Here is a 17,578-nt window from a genome sequence, read left to right on the forward strand (position 1 = left end):
GAACTAGGATTTTTACAGATGAAGAAATGGGTGAGAGTGATGAAGTGACTTGCCCAGGTTCTCTTAAGATAAATTGTGACAGAGCTGCGGCTAGAATCCATTTATCTATTAGAAAAAATTGTTTTAATTGAATGCCTACTTTAGACCAAGCAGTGATTACAAACCCAATATTCTTTGCGTCTCCTTGTTGATTACCTTTTTTCTGAACTGAAAGCATTTTGTGGTTGTAAGATGATATATTCAAGTGGGCGGGCCAGATTGAAGCCAGCCTCAACTAACAATATCTGCTGAATCGTGTAATACAAAAGCAGCAAAACAGATCAGTGTAACCAGAAACCTTCATGAAAGGATGACTTGGTCAGATGTTTCAAGTTAAAAGTCACAAAGCAAAAGATAGCCTTTCCATGGGTAAGGAAAACCTCATCAAGTCATGAACTGCTGCTTTTGACCACAGGTAAACAAATGGCTGGGGCTTCCCAGGTGGTGCTAGTGGTAAAGAATCCGCCTGTCAAGTCAGGAGATATGAGAGACTCAGATTCAATCCCTGCGTCGGAAAGATCCCCTGGAGAAGGGAATGGCAATCCACTGCAGTATTCTTGCCTGGGAAATACCGTGGACAGAGGAGCCTGGCGGGCTACAGTCCGTGGGGTCCCAAAGAGTCCGACATGACTGAAGCAACTTAGCACACACCCAAATAAGTGGGTAATATCCTTAGCAGCAGGGATGAAGTTGACAATACCAATAAAGTTTTTTTTTTAAATAAGATTTTTAAAATGTAGATATCCGCCTACACAAAAACACTATAGATCATCCATAAATATAAACTCTTGCTAGGAAACAGTAAGAAATGTTCAACTCAACTACACACTTTTATAAACACTATGCGTAATTTCTACCCTTAGTTTCTTTTAGATCTAGCTATGATATTACATGATTATTTTATTACTTAAATCTGAAAAATAATGCAATCTTAAAATCTCTAGTTATTTGGAAGATTTAAATGGAAGAGTAAACTTGCTCATGATTCCATGGAAACTCAAAATATTCTTAAAATGTTACTGTGGGTATTTTCTGTAAATAAAGACTGGATTTAATGTTGCTTTGGATTTTTTTTTAAGCTGAACTAAATAAAGATTTGTGAAATAAGTTTAACTTCTTGGAAATTAAACTTAATGTTACAGCTAGAAAGCTAGTTTTTGAAATTTGTTGTCACTTGTAATTTTAACCTGTTTGTAAGCTCAGCAATGATCTCTGAGGTTCTTCCTAACTTTGAGTCTACAATTGTCTGTGTTCAAAACTTCTATTTTTGTAGCTCTCAAATATTTGTAAGTTCTTGCATCCCTTACCACACCCTTTTTAGTCACCTCTATTTAGGTCTTTTAATCTTCCCTCTTAAACCAGTGTACATGCAGCCAGCGGCAGTGTTAGTGGAGTAATGAGAACTTTGCCCCTGACTCTGCAATTAAAATTCTACCCTTTATATCACTTCTAAGGGTTTGTTGTAGTGGATGACAAGTCAATAGGCAGCTTTGAAACAATCATTTTTATTTCTGCTGAGGACAGCATCTCATAAAAGAAAGGTATGTGTGTAAATGACCAGTGAATAAAAATGAATCAGATGGTTGCTAGATCCCTATGACTTAAGCTCTGACATGACTGTAATTACATTTTTAACTGTGGCCTGCTATATGAATTTCTCTGTGGTTCTAAGTGATCGCAGAATCAAAGATTTGACAGTTTGAGAAGTCTTCATCAGACCACTTTACGCAGAGGACTGCTCAACCATCAGGGTAAGAACCTATCCTATTTTTAAATACCTTGGAGAAAATTTTACTTATATACCAATTCTGAAGTTTAGCAGTTGTCACTAGAGGAAGTATTTCCTAAGGTTCTTGTGATCTGTGCTAGCCAGATTGATATGAAAGCATCTGTCAAACTGGCAGAGGGGAGGGAAGAGTGGCTTTATTCCTTTGCTAGGCAAAAGGGAAACACAGTAGGCTAGTGCCTCAAGAACTGTGCTCCCCTCCCTGGTAAACAGGGAAAGGTTAGTCGGAAAGGGGTGTGTGATAAGGATCAAGGCAGTGACAGTCTTGCATTCTTCCTTGTTCTGCAGTTTCAAAAAAGTGGGGTTACTGACGAGATTAGGATGCCTGCAGGGTGTCAGGTGGTAGTCTCCAAATTTTGAGCTTCTCAGTCCCTTTAATCTTGCCTCAAGTGGTTTTGTGCCTGCTCCTTCCTTGATTAGCAATTGTTGGAATCTGCTCTTTGAACTCAGGGAAGGTCTGGGAGGCTGGAGTCTTGCTTTCTCACAGTGCTGGAGGCTAGAAGTCCAAGATCAGGCTGCCGGCAGGTCTAGTTTCTGATGAGGTTCCTCTAGCTTGCAGGCAGCTTCTTCTCACTATGTCCTCACACAGCCTTTCCTCAGCTAGTGTTGGAGGATATCCTGCAGAGGTGCAGGTCAACAGTGGCTCACCGTGGGGACAGGAGCACTGGCAGCAGCAGTCTCTGAAGGTACCCCTTTGGCAACTGTTAAACTATGTCAGCAGAAAGGCACAATGACACTAGGGAGACCAGACTGTTGTATGTGTGTATGAGTGTGTGTGTGTGTGAACACGCCTGTGTGCACTATTTTGTCCTAGAACCTTTGCCTGGCTCCCAAATGCTGTTGCTCCCTTCCTCTCGGTACCTTCTCTCTATTCTTTCTCCCAGTCCAAAACTCCTCCCACCACTATAAAAGGAGTCACACTTCCAACAGTTCCTGCCTTTTAAGTGTTTGTGCAACATCTATTAGAGAAAAATGCAAGAACAGCAAGATCACAGTTCTGTGCAGATGAGACATAAATCCAATAATAAAAGAACTGTACATAAAGCTATGATGAGTTGATAAAAGAGAATTCTTGACACTGACCCTTGCAAGAAACTCCCTGACTTGTGTTCCTGACTAGGAAACAGGCTGACTAGTATAGATACAGGAGTTGATGTATACAGAAGGAAGAAAGGACACTTGCCTGAGTGTTCATGGATCTCCCCGTGATGAAGGTTGGTGACTGATGTGTGAACCAAAGTGAGATTGTATATTCATATACTTATAAATCATCATATGTGTCTATGTACATGTTAATTGTTATAAACTATCCCAAAGAGAAGATCTACTCTTTTTTTATTTATTGTTTTTTGTACTCTTAGGTAAATATAATCTGTTTAAGATACCATTAAGGAGAGGAACTTGATTTGGGTCAAATCAGTATTTACATTCAGAGAAGTCCAAATCCTTATACAGCTCCACATACACACACAGATACCTCATGCAAATATACACCTGCACACCCAAAGACTGAAATCTGGTCATTGAGCACAGATTGCAGAACGTGCCTGTCACTTTCACTTTACCACACGGACCAGAGAGGAATAAATGAGTTGCTGAGTGGCACTACACACAGCCCTGGGCTCACTGTGTGGTACTATTGATTTTTTTTCTCCTGTAAGAAATGCACTGCCAAAGCCATCTTAGAGCAAAGGCTGAGTACTTGATCTAACATAAAGCAGATACTCTTTTTCTCAAATCAAGCTTTGGAGGGATCTGCCTATCATTGATGAGCCTATTCCCCTGATGAGAGTGCTTTTCCTACATATGCCCTTTAGTCTCAGGTATCCAGCACCTAGGGCTCCCCAGGTGGCTCAGTGGTAAAGAATCTGCCTCCCAAGCAGGAGACGTGGGTTTGATCTCTGGGTTGGCAATATCCCCTCGAGAAGGAAATGGCAACCCACTCCATCCCTGGAGAATTCCGTGGACAGAGGAGCCTGGCTCCTGTAGCCTGGCTACAGTCCATGGGGTTGCAAAGTTTGACATGATTTAGTGACTAAACAGCAGCAACAGTCAGCATCTAATCTCTTTTCTTTATGCTTGAACACCAAGTCAGAATTAGGCAATCACTCATATACTAGCAGATCCAGGAAAACAAGGCCCCAAGGGTGTATGCTGTCATAAAACTGGGCACTTAGGAAAGTGGGAAGGTCATGAAGATGCAAATGCTGATTTAAGGAAATCCCTTGGCACTAAGAACCAATCTCCAAAAGACAGCTGTATCACTGAAGATTTTTAGTACTTGTATCTTGCTTTCCTTCCTCCTCGTTCTCTTTTTCTCTGCCCCCTCTCTTTCTTCTCCCTTCTCCTTCTCCATCTTGATTATAATAGTGATGTGTAGGTCACAGGATTGGACATGGAGGACACAAGAGGCAGTCATGCCTTCCAAGGGCTTAGTAAGTAAGATTTAGAAGAGTGAGAAGATAGCAATTTGAGTAGAGTTGCCTTCTCTTTAACTAGCAACTACGATATTCTTATTGAGTGGCAGCTAACACTGTGAGTGTATGAATGAAAGCGAGGCTTTGAATGAGTCTCAGAGGGAAGATAGGGTGCCAGCATCCCCTTACCAAAGTCTATAAGAGAGACCGCCGTTGGGAATGCCCAGGGGTAGAATAAACTCATAAAGCTAGGGAAAACTTGGCTCTGAGAGATCTTGTTGATCTTAAGGGTGAAGGTTGACTTTTCTGGTCTGAAGAAGGCAAGAAAGAATTGAATAGTGAGCTGTACCTTCCCTGCCTCTGAGGCTGAGAGAATCTATGAAGAACAGGAAACAGTACATCTCCCTCTGCTTCAGTCGAGTCTTGTGGACAACTTCTCTCCACACGGGGAGTTCAAAGAGAGACCACTTTGCCTTCCACAATATCTAAGGCTGCAGTCTCTGAGGAAACTCAATGCCAGCCCTGAGCACCCCTGAGTAAAAAATGGACATAACAATAGTAGCAGAAAGGAGGATCAGTCAGAACAGACAAAGCATATATCAGAAAGATAGAAGTGCTGGAAAAAAGAAAGGCCTCTGGAGCTGAAAGAGAGGGAGAGAGGGAGAGAGGGAGGAAGAGAAAAAAAAAAAAGAATAGGACAGAGGGAGGGAGAGAAGGAGGGTAGAAGAAAGAAAGGGAAGAAAACAAGATTTTCCAATTTAATTTTGTGCATGAATGAAAGGAAAGAATGGTCACTGTTGAGACTAAACTAGTGGGCTAGAAGAGAAAGTATGGAGAAAGTATCTCAAAGCACAGAGCAAAGATAAAATGTAATTGAAATCATGAGAGAACAGACGAGAAGGATAGCTCTATTCTTGAGAATAGCTCTGCTCTTGAGGATAGCTCCAAGAGAGGCTTAGCATATAATACTGGGACATCAGGATGAAGAAAAAGTCACACATGAAGGAAAGGCAATAATTAAATATAGAAAAGGAGAAAATTTCCTTGGAACAAGAAATAGCCTCAGTCTATAGATTGAATGGTTTTTCTAAGTTCCAAGCTGAAATGATGAAAACACGCACACACACACACACACACACACAAATATCCTGATAAGATTCCTGAAATCTAAGGAAGAAAAATGTTTACCAGCTTTCATATAGAAAAAATAGGCTCCCTATTATAATGAAAATAGAATCAGACATTGTATGTTATTACCGGCAGCTAGAATTTAGAGAATTAGCATCTACAGACATCTCACAAAAGAGGACTGACTGCAACTCGAGAATTCCATGACCACCCAAGACAACATTCAGTTGTTAGGGTGAATGAATGATCCTTGCAGGTATGTAAGAAGTCAGAAACTAACTCCTACATTTCCCACTAACAAAAATACTTCAGAAGAGGCTCCAGCCAAAAAACAGATTAGCCATAACAGAGAGCATGAGGTGATAAAGAAGGAAGGAGATGGTAGTGAGCAACAAAACTTAGGATAATGGATCAGTATAGATGAAGAGTGGAAAAGTTGGCTTAAAACAACATTACAAAAACTAAGATCATGGCATCCAGTCCCATCACTTCATGGCAAATAGATGGGGAAACAATAGAAACAGTGAGAGGTTTATTTTGGGGGGCTCCAAAATCACTGCAGATTATGACTGCAGCCTTGAAATTAAAAGATGCGTGCTCCTTGAAAGAAAAGCTATGACAAACATAGACAGCATATTAAAAAGCAGAGACGTTACTTTCCTGATAAAGGTCCATCTAGTGAAAGCTGTGGATTTTCCAGTAGTCATGTATGGATGTGAGAGTTTGATTATAAAGAAAGCTGAGTGCTGAAGAATTGATGCTTTTGAACTGTGGTATTGGAGGAGACTCTTGAGAGTCCCTTGGACTGCAAGGAGATTCAACCAGTCCATCCTAAAGGAAATCAGTCCTGAAGGACTGATGCTGAAGCTGAAACTCCAATGCTTTGGCCACCTGATGCAATGAACTGACTCATTGGAAAAGACTCTGATTCTGGGAAAGATTGAAGCCAGAAGGAGAAGGGGACAACAGAGGATGAGATGGTTGGATGGCATCACCAACTTGATGGACATGAGTTTGAGCAAGCTCCAGGAGTTGGTGATGGACAGGGAGGCCTGGCATGCTGCAGTCCATGGAGTCACAAAGTCTGACATGACTGAGCAACTGAACTGAACTGAACTGATAGAGATATATATAAAAAATAGAGATCATCATAGACTGAGAATGTATAGACCTATATACCAAACAATATAACAGTGAAATGTTGTTATATAAGATGTAAATATAACAGAGTTAAGTACTATCTAGTTACCTTAGCCATGATTTATGAAATCATAAAAAGTTATAAGATATACAAGATGAATTTCAAAAAACAATTATAGCAGAAACTTTAATACTTTATTTCAGAATTAGGCAAATCTAGTATATAACAAATATGGGATAACATAGGAGTTGAACAGTACAATCAATAAATTTGATGTAATACCTATGTAAAGAATCTAATATCCCTCGAACAACAGCAACAAAACATTTTTGAGTACCCATAGAATATTTACAAAAATCACTCATTTGACTGCAGAGAAAACTTTAACAGATTCTAAAACCACATTCTCTGATATTAATAAAGTTGAAAACAAATAATGTAAGGATGACCAAAAACCATACAGAGGAAATCAAAACAAAATTGGAAAGTATCTATAAAGTAGTGAAAAAGAGAACACTTCATACCAAAACCCAAATGTCACAGTAGAAACTGTACTTAGAAGAAAATCTATATCTTAAATGTTTTAATTATTAAAATAATGTAAAAAATAAGGGTAGTTTCTATCTTAAGAAATTGGAGGCAGAGAAGAGTGACAAAGTAAACCAAAAGAAATTAGGAATAGGGAATTAAGATTAAAGCTAAATTAATAGAAAAACAGTAGATACTACAAATAAATATAAAAACCTTCCTCCACAAAAGATGAGGAAGATCCACACTGATTAAGAAAAAGCAACTGAGCAAAAGTAGATAAAATTAAGAATTCTGTAGAAAGAAAAAAAAATCTGTAGAAAATGACAGAGTAGGAGAAATTTAAAGTGTAAGAGAAATCTATGGCAACCAACTGAAATCCCAGAAAAAATGGGAAATTCTCTAGTAAAAATACAAATTACCAAAATGGATCCTAAACTAAGATAAATATAAATACACCACCTCACACAGAAAATCTTGAAATGTACTTAAAAACTTTGCATTGGAAAGACCCCAGGATTACATGGAATTCATAGTTGAGCCTTAGTTGACTTTTAGTTAATTCTTCTGTTATTTTAAATGGTCAAAACCTAGAGCAAAAAATAGTACTCTTCAATTCATTTTAAGATTTAATATCAAAGCTTGATATAGTTGACATATTTCATCTGAGATGCCAATGATGGCAAAATTCACATTATGTACCATAACAAAAACACTTACGACTTGGAATTTTTATTTTGAATTTACTCAAATTTAGGCTTATTTTAAAAGATTATCTTCTATCATTCTTGTGCATCATAAAAAAGAAGAGATTCATATTCATAGTCAAGCTCTTCTGAATCATTTTTCAATCCAAAGCTGACGATGTCTGTGTTTTCCATAAAATACTGTCCTGTAAAATACTGTACCACCAAAGCATTGGTGATACCGCCTTTCTCTAGAGAAGGGTCCATTGCTGTCTCTGGGTTTTTTTCCCCCTAAATGCTGACACTGGCAAATTTTGATGCCGCATCTTTCTTACTCTTGCTGCATGTGTCAATGGAAGGTTTCAGACAAGTTCACACAGGCAACAGCAATAACAGCTGTGTCACAACTTAGGCCTGGCCTATGGCAATTGTTAGTGGCACCTTGATTTCAGAGATTCTAAAGCATGAAACAATATGCATCATAAATTTGAAGAAAAATAGTGCAAAACCATAATCTCACATATGGAATACAGTGTAAACATTCTAGAACATCAGCAATGAGAATCCTGCAATGCATCAAAAGAATAATGACCAAACACCAGATCTTCAAATCTGAGGAGCAGTGATAATAAACAGGAAGAGAAATTGAGTGAAGAGAGTCGAGTCACGACTAGAACAGTGCTGGTATCCCTTTTAGAAAAACAGTACCTGACCAAGGGCCCAGAGATCTGAGTTATAATCCTAGTTCAGTCACTGAGCTTCTGTGTAACTTGGACCAGGACGTGTCACTCCCTGGTTTCAGTATCCTAAAGTAAAAGAAGGGTCTACCTGAAGCCCTTTCCAGCACTGATATTCTGGGAGCTCATGAGTCTAGGGCAGTGTCTAATCCATGATGAATCCAGCCCCGGTTTTATCCCAGACTTTGTGTAAGTCAAACCCTTGGTTACTCAGGTAGAAAACTGGTCACGCTGCCCAATAAATCCTCCTGCTCTTTAATTTCATACAACAGTGCAGAGTGTAACCACAACTCCTGTGAAAATGAAAAATCACCAGGTTCCCCTCCCCAACTTACTCCAGACAAATATTCATGTCCTGGCTCCTTTCTGAAACCCCCTCCATGAAAGCCCCAGGAGGCCTCCTGTGCAGGAGCCTTCAGTGAGAGCCCAAGACAAAGCACTGGACTTGTTTTTATTGCCAGCTCAGTGCTTTCTCACATACTCTCTCTTCTTGCAGCTCCTTATTCTCCTCTTGATATTTCTTTTATTTAAAATGAATTTACATTCATTTATTTACATTTTTATTGCAGAAAATAGACATGACATAAAATATCATTTTGACCATTTTAAGTGTGCAGTTCAGTAGCATTAAGTACACTCACATTGTTGTACAGCCTATTTAATTTTCGCATTAAAAAAATTAGTAACAAATTCAAATAGCACCTGAAGGTATCAAATGAAAAATTAGTCTCTTTGTCATTTGTGCCAAAGGAAATCACTCATATTTCTTGTGGATCCTTCCAGAATTGTTTTTAATTTATATATCAGTATATATAGTATGTGGGGCTTCCCTGGTGGCTCAGTGGTAAAGGATCTGCCTGCCAGTGCAGGAAACATGGGTTCGATCCCTGTGCTGAGAAGATCCCCTGGAAAAGGAAACGGCAACCCGCTTAGTATTCTTGCCTGGGAAATCCCATGGACAGAGGAGTCTGGCAGGCTACATTCCTTGGTGTCGCAAATGAGTTGGACACAACTTAGCCACTAAAAAACAACAATATAAAATATGTACTGTATATTTTAAAAATATTTATACAAGCAGATTTTTTAATTTTAAAGATTTATGCCCATTATGCTGCCTTCGCTTTTTTACTTAAAAAAAATCTTGGAACTGTTTCTGTGTCAACACATATAATTCTACCTCAATTTTTTGTTGTTGTTTTTAAATGTGTGTTTATAAGATAACTGATTTAACAAGTATCCTATTGATAGTATCATATTGTTTCTAACTTTTTGTTGCTATTATTTTTTTTCTTTTTATAACTGCTGTTTTTGCTATTACAAATAATGCTGCCATAACCATCCTTGTATATATAATATGTCATATGTTAGTAACTATATCCTTAGTTTCAGTTCCTAACTGTGGAATTCCAGGATCAAAGGGCATATGCATGTAACTCGTTTATTCTAAAGACTCTACTCTGTAGAGTCTAAACGTGAAATGGTTTTGTTTCTCAAACCATCATTTTCAACTGTGTTATTTTGAACACCCTTCGGGCTTTTAAGGGCGTCTTGAGCAGATTCCATAACTTTCCAGTCCATTTAAAACTTCAAAGCTGATTCAAAGCTCTCCTTTTCCTTTGAGATACTTGGAAGGACTCCTTCAATGATAGAGCAGAGGAGGAATGGAGGTGGGAAAAAAGTAAACCCTTCTTGACTTTAAACATCTCTTGTTGGCTGTGCTGTTTGGCTAACCAGGTGGATGGTTTATGCTATTTGTGTGGCAGGCATCAAGATCTTTAGTTCTGTGGAGGTATCTCATGAGGGCTCCTCTGTTGCATGATCCCCAATATGGGCAACATGGCTGTAGTTCAGCCTCTTCCTGAGCACCCACCACTGGACCACGGGGGTCCACTTCACAGCTGTTGCTCCCTGAATGGGTAACCTTCTTAGATGAAGTACTGGCAAGATAATTCAAGCCCAGAAACCTTCTGTAGGGTCCTTGCAACCCATAGAACAACCAAGTGTCCTTGCCACCCTTGGAGTTACATTCAGTTGGGTTCAGGGAGGAGGGAGCATCCTTCCTTCCTTCTCACAAATAAGAATGAAAATCTACTCATGGTGATCATGGTTGTCTTTTCTCACAAGACCACCAGTGACCATTCTTCCCACTCTTTCTGAGTCTTCTTAAATCGACTTAACATGTTGTTGAGGTGTGTTGATGGTAGGAGTGCCAGTTCTGCTTTCTTCCAGAATCCCTAGGGAAGTATTTGACTCCCATCTCAAGGTGACTGATGGCTGTCTTGAAAACGTATACATCTCTAGTTTTTCTTACCTAGTGTCCAATAGTATGAACTTTGGGTTTAAAATGCAATTTAGGAAGAGGAAAAAGTCCCTCTCAATTTCTTGTTACATGCATCTAGTTATTTACAAACTACTCTCCATAAAGGTTATATTGACGTACACTACTATCAACAGCAAATGGGGATTCCTGTTTGCCAAACCTTCCCTAACATTCCCTTTAACATTGCTTCTTCTTTTTTTAAAAAAGTTTATTTATTTGTTAATTTTTGGCTGTGCTGGGTCTTCATTGCTGCACTTGGGCTTTCTCTAGTTGGGGTGTGAGGGCTTCTCATTGTGATGGCCTTTTCTTGTTGCAGAGCGCAGGCCCTAGGGTACAGGCTCAGTAGTTGTGGCCCACGGGCTTAATTGCCTCATGACATGTGGAATTTTCCTGGACTAGGGATCAAACCCATGTCCCCTGCATTGGCAGGCAGATTCTTAACCACTGGGCCACCAGGAAAGTCTCCCTTCAACATTTCTGAAGACCAAAGCTCCTGGTTGAACCAAGCTTCTCAGTTTACTTTGTCTTCTATAAGAGCAGGAAGAAAAAGAAATCAGACTGGGAATACAGAGCCCCAATCTCCCTGCTATCATATGAGTATTTGCTGCGTAGACGTTGAACTATTTTATGTGTATATACTTGACTTCTAATAATTAGCTACAGAGTATGTCTTGCCTCTGTCAGCTCTGAGAACAGGTACTATCAGAAGGCAGTGGATCTGTTGTGAATGCTGGAGAGTAGAGGAGAAGCTAGCACCCTGTGAGGATAATGCTGAGGTGCTTAGGAAGGTGTATAATAAGATATTTAGCAGCTTTTGTCTGCAGGTCCTGGGTGATTACCTCCAAATTCTTGAAATTTTCAGTGATAAGTGTCTTTATTATTCATGGTTGGCCCCTCAGATCATATCTGATAGTTTATGCTAATGAGGTGGCTCAGGATGTGGGCTTCACATACCAGAAAGACTAACCATATGATTAGAGGATTGGGTTTCAAATGATATAAGCTCAACTTTCAGGTAGGAGAAGTTGTCTGGAGATTGAGTTCAGCCACACGGATGATATTTCAGTCAATCATACCTACATAAGGAAACACCAGCAAAAACTCTAGGAACCAAAGTTCAGGTGAGTTTTATTGTGTTTTATATATTGTTGCACACTGATGTACTGACCAGAAAGGCAATGCATTCTTGAAGATGATGGAAGTTTTGCTTTTGAAAACCTCCCAACTTTGCCCTGGGGCTTCCCTTGTAGCTCAGTTGGTAAAGAATCTGTCTGCAATGCAGGAGACCCTGGTTCTATTCTTGGGTTGGGAAGATCCACTGGAGAAGGAAATGGCAACCCACTCCAGTATTCTTGCCAAAGGCTACAGTCCATGGGGTCTGAAAGAGTCGGACACAACTTAGCAACTAAACCACCATGACCACCACCAATTTGCCCTACATATCTCTTCCTTTCATTGATTTTTATTTATATACTCTTGCTATAATAAAATTATAACTTTAAATATGTCACTTTCTTGAATTCTGTGAGTAATTCCAGAATATTATCAAACCTGAGGGGACAGTGGAAACTCCTAAATTTGCAGCCAGCAAGTAAGAAGGTGGGCTGGAGACCCCTGAACTTGCAGCTGGTGTTTGAAGTAAGGACAGTCTTATAGAAGACTGTGCCCTTAACCTGTGAAGTGTGGCGTAACTCTCAGCAGTTGGTGTCAGAACTTCTTACACTGAGGGAGAATCTGTAGGCAAAAGTTAGAACTGTGAGGTCTAACCACCGTCACCCTTATGGGAACCTACTTCCATGACAAAAAAAGTTAAGAAAATTAATTTCTATCTATGTTCCTTACTGAAGAGTCAAACAACCCTGTGGCCTAGCAAAGAGATTGTCCACCTGGAGTGTCTTCAGGTATCTCTGCTCAAAAGACTTGGTCCAGTGGGCTACTTCTGCAGGTCAAGGGAAGAGAATAGTAGGTTCATCAGGGACCATAAGTTATTCAACTATGTGTTCCTCTCTGAGAACATATAATTGTGTTTCCCTATGACAGATACTGGGAGAAGGCAATGGCACCCCACTCCAGTACTCTTGCCTGGAAAATCCCATGGACAGAAGAGCCTGGTAGGCTGCAGTCCATGGGGTCGCGAAGAGTCGGACACGACTGAGCGACTTCACTTTCACTTTTCACTTTCATGCGTTGGAGAAGGAAATGGCAACCCACTCCAATGTTCTTGCCTGGAGAATCCCAGGGACAGTGGAGCCTGGTAGGCTTCCGTCTATGGGGCGCACAGAGTCGGACATGACTGAAGCGACGCAGCAGCAGCAGCAGCATGACAGATACTAAAATAAGAACAGTGGTAGTAGTAATCACAATAATAATTTAGTGAAACTGGAATGTCCACTTCTGGTAGTCAGAAGACTTGAGAATCATTCATCTAATGGGTTAAAAAGGAATAGACTAGGGTCTTCCCTGGTGGTCCAGTGGTTAGAACTGGGCTTCTAATGCCGGAGGCCTGGGTTTGATCCCTAGTCAGGGAACTAACACATGCAGTGCTGTGTGGCCAACAAATACAAAATAAACACATTTTTTTTAAAAATAGGAATAAATCAGGTCAAAACAATGAAGACTGAAAGGAGATGAGATAAAAGTTTTCTTAAATCATGAAGGATCATAAGGATGAGAATGCTTATTCTCCATTACATTTGAAAGTATTTGAATCTTGAAGCAGAAAAACTGAATACATGCAGTATATATAGTGGGAAATGGAATGAGAGAATCCATTACTCAGTGAAACAGTGAAAGCTAAAAATATCCAAAAGGTTTAGAGGAAACTCAAAAAGAACAAGCGAAAATAGATTATTTCTTAAGAAAAAATAAATTTAGGCTGTTATAACTTTCTGAGGTCTTAGAACAGAGTCAAGCATTCACACAACATGTGCTTAGAATTCACTCCAAAAGTAGAGCCCTCAGCTGAGTGGATAATGAAGATGACTCAGTCTCATCTCTCAAAAGGAGGGGACCCATTACATCAGATCCTGGCTCAGCTCACTTAGGATTCTCAGGCTCATTCAATTGTCTGGTCATGCTGGAATTCTTTGTCCTGCCCACAGATGTCAGTTTATATACCACAAAAGAAATCATTTCAGTCTTCTCTACCAGGTCCTTGACAGACTTCCATTTCCACTGGCACTCTTGCATACTCTGGTGGGGACGGATGCTGGACAAGTTTTGTCATTATTTATTGAAGAGTTCAGCTCCAGGCCAAAATCCTATGTGTGTGTGATATTTTAGAACTGATCATTGAAAATTACAGGGCTTTGCCTGGCAGGCCTCATGGACAGAAGTTGCCCTCCCCACACCAGACTGTACACTGCCAGTTCATTGCAAGTTTCTGGAGGGGGTTGCAGTCAAGGACCCAGTCTTCCTTCTCCCTAATCCAACCAGCCATGCTCATACACACAGCTACATTCCTAACCCAGATGTCTCCACTCAGTCCTCCTCGCTGGGGCCTTGACTGAACTTTGGGCACTTTTCTCTGCTTTGACTCAGTACCTTTTTACTTTTAGCCCTTCTCTCTCTCTCCCTCTCCCTGGCCCATAGTCCACAAACAGGCAGGAACTTTTGTTCAGGGCTTCTTGACAGGGAGACGATTGCTCCCATATGTTCTTCTCTGGTGGTTCAGATGGTAAGCAATCTGCCTGAAATGAAGGAGACTTGGGTTTGATTCCTGGGTGAGGAAGATTCCCTGGAGAAGGGAATAGCACACTCTAGTATTCTTGCATGGAGAATTCCATGGACAGAGGAACGTGGTGGGCTACAGTCCATGGGGTCGCAAAGAGTTGGACACAACTGAGCAGCTAACATAACACATATACTGCATTCACCTGAAAAGTTTTCAAAATATGTACATTAAGAACCTAAATGCCCAGCAATAAGGACTTAGCAAATAAATTCTGGCGCATTTTGAAGACAGAATACTGTGCAGATGTTAAAAGTGGTGATGGAGATAACTGAAACAATGCTTATCATAGATGATTCAAAGCAGCATATACTCTATATTTGCATTTGTGTAAAGAAAAAGTATGCAGACAGACTAGTTAGCAGTGGGGCTTTCCTTGTGGCTCAGTTGGTTAAGAGTCTGCCTGCAATGCAGGAGACACGGGTTTGATCCCTGGGCTGGGAAGATCCCCTGGAGAAGGAAATGGCAACCACCTCAAGTACGCTTGCCTGGAAAATTCCATGGACAGAGGGGCTTGGTGGGCTATAATCCATAGAGTCAGAAGAGTCGGACACGACATAGTGACTAAACCACCAACCACCACCACCTCCACATCATTACCACTGGTTACCTCTGGATAGTGAGGTTATTCGTGTTTGATTTTCTTGCCTATCTATATTTTTCTAATCTAGGATGACTATATATTATTTCTGTAATAAGAAAAAACAATAAAATTATTGCTTGTAACATACATGCTCCTTGAAAGAGCAATTCTATATCTAGGAATTCATCTTAAGAGTATAATTTTAAGCATGCATGCAAAGATTTAACTAATGTTTAATGCAAAGTTGTTTATAATGAAACAATCTAGTGAAAATCTAGAAATAATTCCTTATGTTAGGAGATTGGAAAAATAAATTTTAATACCTCCATAAATTATATTAGGCAGCTAAATTAAATATTTAATGACCTGAAAAGAGGTTCATAATCTATTAATAGGATTTTTTAAAAAGCAGATTACACAACACTGTATGTCCATAACCTTTGACTCAGAAATTCCACTTCCAGGAAATACTAGCACAAAGAAACTGTGTAAATAGCTTGATTGTGTCATTTCAGTGAAAAAGTAGAAACTACTCAAGTTTTATCAATGGAGAATACTAAAACAAATAATGGCACATTCATATAATGGACTACTAAGCAACTGTTAAAAACAATGAAATAAATTCTTGTGAGCTAACATGAAAAATGTCATGATATATTCTTAAATGAAGATATACCTATATGGAGAAATTATGACATACACTCTAAATTTTTTATTTCCGTACTGTTACAGTAACATTTCCACAGCATCTGTCATCATTCTACTTCTGTCTCTATGAATTTGACTATTCTAGACCCTGCACATAAATAAAATCATACAGTATTTGTCATTTTGTAACTGGTTTATTTCACTTAGCATAATATTTTCATCCATGTTATAGCATGTGTCATACTTTTATCCTTTTCTAAGGCTGAATAATATTCTGTTGTATGTATATACAATATTTTGTTTATCCATTCATCTGCTCATGGACATTTAGACTGCTTCCACCTTTTGCCTCACGTATAATGCTGCCATGAACATGAGTATACAAATATCTGTTTGAGTTCCTGCTTTCAATTCATTTGGGTATATATACAGAATTGCAATTGTTATATAGTAATTCTACATTTCATTCTCATCAATTAGGGTTTCTTTTTGAGGTAATAAAATTATTTTAAAATTGACTATGATGATGGTTGTACATATCTGTGGATATACTAAAAACTACTGAATTGTAAAGTTTAAATTGGTGAATTGTATCATACATGAATAAATTTGTCTCTTAAAAAAGCAAAACAGAAAAACATTTGCTTAAGAGCACTAAAGCTGAACCCTTCTAAACTTCTATCCCCAAGAAAGGCTGGACAACGAGAAAGCTTCTCAGCCTCAAAGGACTGGCAGCTTGCATCAACCTTTTTGGATTCTAGACACCTATTTTCAGGGAGTCTCGTGCACATTAAAACTCTCCTTCTGGCTATGTGGGGTCACAGTGCATTAAGCATTTGGTGACGAAAGTAGTTTGGAGAATGTCCATTTTATTAATTTAATTATTCTTAATATGATGTTTACTTCTGTTTCCCACAGATGTTCCCCTTTGTATCTTGTTTCTGCCTGTCCCATAGAACTGACTGACAAGTAAGACCTAGGAGACAGGTTCCCTGCTAAGACTCATAATGGCAGCCCTTTCCAATGGCCTCCCATTATTTCAGCAAGCACCAACAAAAGATGTCTCTTACCTTTAAAGACTTGCTGGGGATTGAAAAGTTAACCTAAGAGTCATTTAGGGACATGATTGTAACATGAAAAAATAATCTACTAATTACTGTGACTCAGTCCTCCTGTTTCACTCAAGATCAGTATCCATACATGTAAGGACCAGAAATCTTCCCACTTGCTTTATATGAAATTATTTAATTTGCATTCCTGAAATAGTTCTTATTGTTGTTCAGTTGCTAAGTTGTGTATGACTCTTTGCGACCCCATGGACTGCAGCATGCCAGGTTTCCCTGTCCTTCACTATCTCTCAGAGTTTGCTCAAACTCATGTCCATTGACGGAGAAGGCAATGGCACCCCACTCCAGTACTCTTGCCTGGAAAATCCCATGGACGGAGGAGCCTGGTAGGCTACAGTCCATGGGATCGCTAAGAGTCACGACTGAGTGACTTCACTTTCACTTTTCCCTTTCATGCACTGGAGAAGGAAATGGCAACCCACTCCAGTGTTCTTGCCTGGAGAATCCCAGGGACAGAGGAGCCTGGTGGGCTGCCGTCTATGGGGTCGCACAGAGTCGGACACGACTGAAGCAACTTAACATGTCCATTGAGTCAGTGATGTCATTCAACCATCTCATCCTCTGTCACCCCCTTCTCCTCTTGCCTTCAATCTTTTCCAGCTTCAGGGACTTTTCCAATGAGTCGGCTCATTGCTCAGGTGGGCAAAGTATTGGAGCTTCAGCTTTAGCATCAGTCCTTCCAATGAATATTCAGGGTTAATTTTCCTT

Source organism: Giraffa tippelskirchi, chromosome 2, assembly GCF_054371585.1.
Source record: "Giraffa tippelskirchi isolate mGirTip1 chromosome 2, T2T-mGirTip1v1.2.pri, whole genome shotgun sequence".
Taxonomy (NCBI): Eukaryota; Metazoa; Chordata; class Mammalia; order Artiodactyla; family Giraffidae; genus Giraffa; species Giraffa tippelskirchi.